General features: G+C 40.8%; 1 protein-coding gene across 1 annotated transcript in view; it reads right to left on the bottom strand.

Annotated features, from left to right (window-relative positions):
* nek7 (NIMA-related kinase 7) overlaps positions 1 to 1,644 on the bottom strand; it is a 143,293-nt gene extending 141,649 nt beyond the window's left edge. Inside the window, exon 1 of the mRNA XM_062028405.1 lies at positions 1,368 to 1,644. The gene's annotated coding sequence lies outside the window, so the exon portion shown is untranslated. The remainder of the gene's footprint in view (positions 1 to 1,367) is intronic.
* Between the last annotated feature and the right edge of the window lie 7,112 nt (positions 1,645 to 8,756).

The following is an 8,756-nucleotide window of genomic DNA, read 5'->3' on the forward strand; positions in this document are numbered from 1 at the left end:
AGAAAAATACGGTAGCTACCTGCTGCCACCTACTGATATGGAAGAGTATTACATGGTTACTCTGCCGAGCTCTAGACAGCACCGACACTCAACAACGGCACATTATTTATTTATTATAATTACTGGTTTGCAAAAAAAAATGTTTACCCAATTAGGTGAAATGACATAATCTCCCACGGCACACCAGACTGTATGTCACGGCACAGTAGAAAAACACTGCTTACTAGGGGTGTCGGAAAAAATCGATTCGAATTTCAATCGCGATTCGAACGTTGTGCGATTCAGAATTGATTCTCATTTTTAAAAAATCGCAAATTTTTTTTCTGTTTTGATTTTTACTTTTTTTTTTTTTATTAATCAATTCAACAAAACAATACACAGCAATACCATAACAATGCAATCCAATTCCAAAACCAAACCCGACCCAGCAACACTCAGAACTGCAATAAACAGAGCAATTGAGAGGAGACACAAACACGACACAGAACAAACCAAAAGTAGTGAAACAAAAATGAATATTATCAACAACAGTATCAATATTAGTTACAATTTCAACATAGCAGTGATTAAAAATCCCTCATTGATATTATCATTAGACATTTATAAAAATAAATGAACAATAGCGTCACAGTGGCTTACACTTACATCGCATCTCATAAGCTTGACAACACACTGTGTCCAATATTTTCACAAAGATAAAATAAGTCATATTTTTGCTTCATTTAATAGTTAAAACAAACGTACATTATTGCAATCAGTTGATAAAACATTGTCCTTTACAATTATAAAAGCTTTTTACAAAAATCTACTACTCTTCTTGCATGTCAGCAGACTGGGGTAGATCCTGCTGAAATCCTATGTATTGAATGAATAGAGAATCTTTTTGAATCGGGAAAAAAAATCGTTTTTGAATCGAAAAAAAATCGATTTTAAATCGAATCGTGGGACACCCAAAGATTCACAGCCCCTTACACCGTTCACTCTGCGTGCTATTAAGTTACATCATTTTAAATCTCTTGTATGCAATCACGGGGTCTTCACAAGAGCCAGTTTTGTCCTAACTCCTCAATAGCATCGCCAGCTGCATTGTGACACGTTAGTCTTCACAGGACTAAAGTAAGCGGAGATTAAATTAGAGGGAAAGTAAACAAGTGTGCAGTGAAAGTTAGCTCGGCTACATGCTAGTAGCCTCAGGCTGGCTAAGCTAGCTGACGAACTTCCCTCAAACTTCAGCTGAGGATGACAGGTCGACTTTTAGGAACAGGCGGACTTTTAATGACGGCCGCGGTCCAGCGGTGTCGAGAAAAAAGTTAATAAAAAGTGTCTGTCGGCTGTAGTTTGCGACGTTGAGCAGCGTGAGGACTTACCAGGAAGTGGGGACTCTTGTTGCTAAGCTATTCCTGCTGTGATGGCGCTCGTCTCGTCTGTCCTTGCACTTTCCCTTTCAAACAGTGGGCTCGCTCCTCGCGTGGTGACGTCACCGTTACCCGAACGCTAAAAAGTTATGTGGGTGTTTTTTTTTGGACGTGAGAGAGAGAGAGAGAGAGGGGGGGAGAGATAGTGCTGCTGTGTGAGTCTGTCGGTCCGTGCGCGTGCGCGTGCACGTGTTCCCGTCCTCGCCGCTTGCCACCCTGCTGACCCGCGTCACCGCGTGCCACTAATGTAAACACGGCAACATTGCCGGGGAGCTGTCAAATACCGCGAGACTCGGCACGGACACGCGAACTCAACGTCCTGGGCCAAAAAGCACTTAATATTCTCTACCCCTCGCTAGTGTTGTCATATCTGAGTTATTGTGCATAAATATGGGGACATACAACTACAAATGTGCGCTACATTTCGCTAACCGTGTTACAAAAAAGATCAATTAGAATAATACATAATGTTGGATATGGAGAACATACAAACCCTTTATTTATTGAGTTAAAAATATTAAAGGCCTACTGAAATGCGATTTTCTTATTTAAACAGGGATAGCAGATCCATTCTATGTGTCATACTTGATCATTTTGCAATATTGCCATATTTTTGCTGAAAGGATTTAGTAGAGAACATGGACGATAAAGTTCGCAACTTTTGGTCGCTGATAAAAAAAGCCTTGCCTGTACCGGAAGTAGCGTGACGTCACAGGTTGTGGAGCTCCTCACATCTGCACATTGTTTACAATCATGGCCACAAGCAGCGAGAGCGATTCGGACCGAGAAAGCGACGATTTCCCCATTCATTTGAGCGAGGATGAAAGATTTGTGGATGAGGAAAGTGAGAGTGAAGGACTAGAGGGCAGTGGAAGCGATTCAGATAGGGAAGATGCTGTGAGAGGCGGGTGGGACCTGATATTCAGCTGGGAATGACTAAAACAGTAAATAAACACAAGACATATATATACTCTATTAGCCACAACACAACCAGGCTTATATTTAATATGCCACAAATTAATCCCGCATAACAAACAAATGATTCCCGGGTGCGGCACCGCTGCTCCCCACTGCTCCCCTCACCTCCCAGGGGGTGAACAGGGGGATGGGTCAAATGCAGAGGACACATTTCACCACACCTAGTGTATGTGTGACAATCATTGGTACTTTAACTTTAACTTTAACTTAACCTCCCCCCTCCCGTCCATATAACCCGCCAATACAAATCAAACACCCGCACAACACACTCAATCCCACAGCCCAAAGTACCGTTCACCTCCCCAAAGTTCATACAGCACATATATTTCCCCAAAGTCCCGAAAGTTACGTACGTGACATGCACATAGCGGCACCCACGTACGGGCAAGCGATCAAATATTTGGAAGCCGCAGCTGCGTACTCACGGTACCGCGTCTGCGTATCCAACTCAAAGTCCTCCTGGTAAGAGTCTCTGTTGCCCCAGTTCTCCACAGGCCAAATGGTAAAGCTTGACTGTCATCTTTTGGGAATGTAAACAATGAAACACCGGCTACGTGTTTGTGTTGCTGCACCCGGCCGAAATACACCGCTTCCCACCTACAGCTTTCTTCTTTGCCGTCTCCATTGTTCATTAAACAAATTGCAAAAGATTCACCAACACAGATGTCCAGAATACTGTGGAATTTTGCGATGAAAACAGACGACTTAATAGCTGGCCACATTGCTGTCCCAAAATGTCCTCTACAATCCGTGACGTCACGCGCAGACGTCATCATACCGAGACGTTTTCAGCAGGATATTTTGCGGGAAATTTAAAATTGCACTTTAGTAGTCTAACCCGGCCGTATTGGCATGTGTTGCAATGTCTGATAGTTTATATATCAATGATGAAATCTTAACATTGCAACACATGCCAATACGGCCTACTAATAACTTATAAAGTGCAATTTTTAATTTCCCGCGAAACTTCCTGTTGAAAACGTCTGTATATGATGACGTACGCGCGTGACGTCAATCGTTGAAACGGAAGTATTGGTACCCCATTGAATCCAATACAAAAAAGCTCTGTTTTCATCTCAAAATTCCACAGTATTCTGGACATCTGTGTTGGTGAATCTTTTGCAATTTGTTTAATGAACAATGAAGACTGCAAAGAAGAAAGTTGTAGGTGGGATCGGTGTATTAGCGGCTGGCTGCAGCAACACAACCAGGAGGACTTTGACTTGGATAGCAGACGCGCTAGCCGCCGACCGCACGGATGATCGGGTGAAGTCCTTCGTCCTTCCGTCGATCGCTGGAACGCAGGTGAGCACGGGTGTTGATGAGCAGATGAGGTCTGGCTGGCGTAGGTGCATAGCTAATGTTTTTAGCATAGCTCTGTGAGGTCCCGTTGCTAAGCTAGCTTCATTGGCGTCGTTAGCAACAGCATTGTTAAGCTTCGCCAGGCTGGAAAGCATTAACCGTGTAGTTACATGTCCATGGTTTAATAGTATTGTTGATCTTCTGTCTATCCTTCCAGTCAGGGGTTTATTTCTCTTGTTTCTATCTGCATTTAAGCCCGATGCTATCACGTTAGCTCCGTAGCTAAAGAGCTTCGCCGATGTATTGTCGTGGAGATAAAAGTCACTGTGAATGTCCATTTTGCGTTCTCGACTCTCATTTTCAAGAGGATATAGTATCCGAGGTGGTTTGAAATACAAATCCGTGATCCACAATAGAAAAAGGAGAGAGTGTGGAATCCAATGAGCCAGCTTGTACCTAAGTTACGGTCAGAGCGAAAAAAGATGCGTCCTGCACTTCACTCTAGTCCTTCACTCTCACGTTCCTCATCCACGAATCTTTCATCCTGGCTCAAATTAATGGGGTAATCGTCGCTTTCTCGGTCTGAATTGCTCTCGCTGCTGGTGTAAACAATGGGGAAATGTGAGGAGCCTTTCAACCTGCGACGTCAAGCTACTTCCGGTACAGGCAAGGCTTTTTTTATCAGCGACCAAAAGTTGCAACTTTATCGTCGATGTTCTCTACTAAATCCTTTCAGCAAAAATATGGCAATATCGCAAAATGATCAAGTATGACACATAGAATGGATCTGCTGTCCCCGTTTAAATAAAAACAATTCATTTCAGTAGGCCTTTAAATAAGGGGGCAAAAAGTATGCAAATGGAGAAAAATTTTTTTTTTTTTTTTTTTAACTCGTCTGGAACAAAAAAATATAATTTATCATTAAAATCGATTTATACATAAACAAGCAGTTTGTGTGTTGATTGGACTTTTCCTGAGACCCAATCCTAGCAAAAAACCCAGGCATTTTCCAATAGGATTGCAACTAAGAATTATTATATTAGTTGACTAGTCTGCGATTATTTTTTCGATTTTTCAATTTCAATCATTGCTTATGGTCTGCTTTACACGTTTGAGTTTGACGTTAAGTTCTTTATTTGATTTGAACTAAATTTTTATTGTAAATTTAATTGTAAAAAAATAAACATTAATTAATGAGAAACATCCATCCATCCATTTTCTACCGCGTGTCCCTTTCGTGGTCACGGGGGGTGCTGGAGTATCTCAGCTGCATTCGGGCGGACAAGTCGCCATCTCATCACAGGGCCAACACAGTTAGACAACATTCCAACACTAGGGCCAGTTTAGTGTTTCCAATCAACCTAGGTGCACATCTTTGTAACCCACGCAGTCACGGGGAGAACATGCAAACTCCACACAGAAAGACCCCGAGCCCGGGGATCGAACCTAGGACCTTCGTATTGTGAGGCACATGCACTAACCCCTGGTTCACCATGCTGCCGTTGTGAGAAACAAAATGTTTTATTTAATTACACAAATAATACAGTATAACCACAGTAAAAATAAATCAACATATTTATTTTTTAATCTAGCTCTGTACATGTTTGAGCTGCCTCTTTTAACCTAAAGGAATAAAAGTGTAAACATGAACATTCCGGGTGGGGTATCAATCAAAATAGTATTAGGCGACTTGTCGACAATTACAAATATTTGTTGACTAATTTTTTATAATCGATGTTGTCAATTACGGCCTTAATTGCCTTTTTTTTGTACAATGTACATAATGAATAAGATGACCCTCGAAACAGACCCCTGTGGCACCCCTCTTGAGAACAACAACAAAGGCAGAACTACTTCTTTGTTGCTTTGAGAATCTTACAACTAAGCGGCTCGTCGACACTTTGTCAATGAATTTTTAATATCGATGTTTTCGATATTGTCGACTAATCGTTGCAGCCCTAATTGCCAGTTTATTTGTACAATATTGTATATAATGAATAAGAGGGCCCCCAAAACAGAGCCCTGTGGTAACCCCCTTGTGGACAACAACAAAGTCATATTAATGCATTGAGTCCTGTTTTCCAGATAGTTGGAGAACCACGCAACAAAGCGACTTGTTGACAATACCAAAGCTTTGTTGATGGATTTTTATATTGAATTTTTTCAATTATGTTGACTAAGCAATGCAGTCCTAATGTTTAGTCTTGTTGTACATCAATTAACATAATGAATAAAGGGGGCCCCAAAACAGAGCCTTGTGCCACCCCCTTGTGGACAAACACAAAGTGCATGCATGGTCAACAGTGTCAAAAACTTGACAGATGGATTAAGGGCAGTGCAGTTTTTTATTAAGTACCACAATAATGTCAATAATAATTATTATAGCAGCAGTGTTCTTTTTTTCTGAAGCCTGAAATTAGGAGAGTATTTCATTTGTGTAAAGTAACTCATTTAAATAATCTAAATAAACAAGGAGTAAATGATGAATAAAAATGTTGTTTTGTTTTTTTTTCAAAACATATGGTTCCTTTAAGTACCCAATGATGACCACATTGAATTTCAAATAAAAAACATTATAAACACTGAAATCAGTCCCACCAAGCTTTAAAATAAATTTTTTGGTGATTGTTGCAGCTGAAAATGTATGAATTTGCGACAGTTTTTCAGTTTGAGATTAATTTTCTTCAATGACATTGAATCAACTTGTAATTTTTTAAATCTGTTCTCAATATTTTAGGTGTGCCTTGGAACTCTTTACTTCAAAAAGCGCAGGATTTTCTACAAAAAATGGAAAATGCACACTGTATTGATGTTTTACTCGTTTTAGACCACAAATACTTAAAAGTAGACATAAGATGGCAGTAAAAGCACACACTCAGAGTTCATACTGTTTTTAATTCATTGTAACTAAAAATTAATCTGCCCCAAAGCAGCACCCGCTGCTCGTTGAGAAGAGCTCCAAATGTTTTCATTTCAAAGTCTCCAAAAGTCTGTACTAGATTTAATTTGTCAACCATATCCCAGCTGGGTATTGTCTGGAGAAGACACTACAGTCAACCCTGGGGATAGAAACAGTGGGCGAAATATGGTGGTCCCGTGCGGGGCTGGCTTCGTCAGAGAAACCTGGAAGGATTTTCTTTGAACATGGTGATGCACTTCAAATCCACTGACACCCTCAGACAAAAGCTGGTCCACCCCAGGACAAAATCCCCCAAAACCAACTCAAGAGTGTTGTTATTGCAGTAAAGTGGAGTGAGGAGTGCAAACAACCCTTACACAAACACATGGCACCACATAGGAGGGCGGTATCTTTAGGTCCACACTTGGCAGCCATTTTGCATTCTCATAAGGAAGGGGCATTCCTTTGGGGACAAGAATTTCCATATTCTGGGCAGGAAGGATCACTGGTTTGAAAGAGGCCATTTACATCAAACAGAAGGAGAGGTTTGCGCCATCATGTTCTGGAATCGTCGCGTCCCACATGAGAAGATACCACAAATGAAACATTTGAATGCAGGACGGCCGTTCAGAAGCAACAACCCTATTGTGACCCACCTCAGGGGACACACCCACTACAGACATAGAGTATTAGGAAAACTCCACACCGAAAATTTTAGAATTGAAAAGCTTTTTGCATAAAAGGTGAAACATATTGACTTCAACCAACGAGAATAACCCAGATGCCTTGATTGGACCTTTGCTGTCTTTAAGCAAAGAGTACCTGCAGGGGTCTGGTTACTCTTTAAGGACTGATCTACTAATATCCAAATAAAAAGCGCTAAATTGCTTGGATTTTACAGACATCACGTCACGTCGGTGATAATACGCACATGTCAAAATGAGGTGAACATACCCCTTTATCATACCTTGTTTGTATTTCCTCAAAGTGTGACGCTCCTCCCTCTCTGGCTGAGAGCCTGACTTAGGCCCCCCCTACACTAATCCTAATGCGGATTGTACTCACCTGTCTTTGTTTGGTGATTAGGACACGCACCTGAGGCCGATACCATTCAAGCAATTTTATATGCCAGTCTCGCCGTCTAGTCGGTGCGGGAACTTTGTTTGCTTTACGCGAGTGTTTACGTGTAAAGCAACGTGTTAGCCGTGTGCTACTGTTCACGTTCCTTGTTAGCTTTATGCGACTGTTTGCTTTTCATGTTTGCTTTACTTTTCTAAGCGGCACACACCAGCTGTTTCATTGTAAGGTCCATCTTAGTTCTAGTTTTCCTTACCAAATTAGTTGTTGCATGTAAAGTCACTAATGCTAATCAGTAGCATGTACTGTATATCGCATGTCCAATTAGCATCAAGCTACAGCATTTTGAAAAGTGGAGCCTTAATGTTAAGCATTTACTATCAACCATGCTTGTATTCATTCATTTAAGTTTGTCCTAAGTGTGTTGCCGTATATTGTGTTATACTCTATCTTGTTTTATCATTACATTTCTAAGTCTTGATTCCAGTTGCAAGTCCAATACCTTAAATAGCAGTAGTGTATAGTTTATGGTGCATTGGCTAGTCAGTCTAGTCTTTGCTGTCCAGTTTATTGTTGCGCCCTAAAAAGTGTTAATACTGTAAGTATTGTACTTATTACGCATCAGCTGTTTGATTGTAATTTGCATCTTAGTTGTAGTTTTCATGAACACATTAACACATGGATGGATGAGACAAAGATTATTTATGTATTTAATATTTGTACGCTTACTATGGTATATTATATATATATTATTTATTTGTTCACTGTTCTGTTACAGAGAACAAGGCATTTTGGATAAAATTGCTATGGTATGAAAAGGGGTAGGATTAAATAAGCTCTGCTTCTTCCTACTCCTTTTCGGACGTGCTGTAACAAAACAACTGGAATTGTGTGATGCATTACATTGTCCCGGCAAGAAATCTGCGTTCAAAGAACTCCGGCTTATTAGTGATTCCCAGAGCCCAAAAAAAGTCTGCGGGCCATACAGCGTTTTCTATTCGGGCTCCAGTACTCTGGAATGCCCTCTCGGTAACAGTTAGAGATGCTACCTCAGTAGAAGCATTTAAGTCCCATCTTAAAACTCA

Source organism: Entelurus aequoreus, linkage group LG19 (genome assembly GCF_033978785.1).
Source record: "Entelurus aequoreus isolate RoL-2023_Sb linkage group LG19, RoL_Eaeq_v1.1, whole genome shotgun sequence".
In the NCBI taxonomy this organism is placed as follows: Eukaryota; Metazoa; Chordata; class Actinopteri; order Syngnathiformes; family Syngnathidae; genus Entelurus; species Entelurus aequoreus.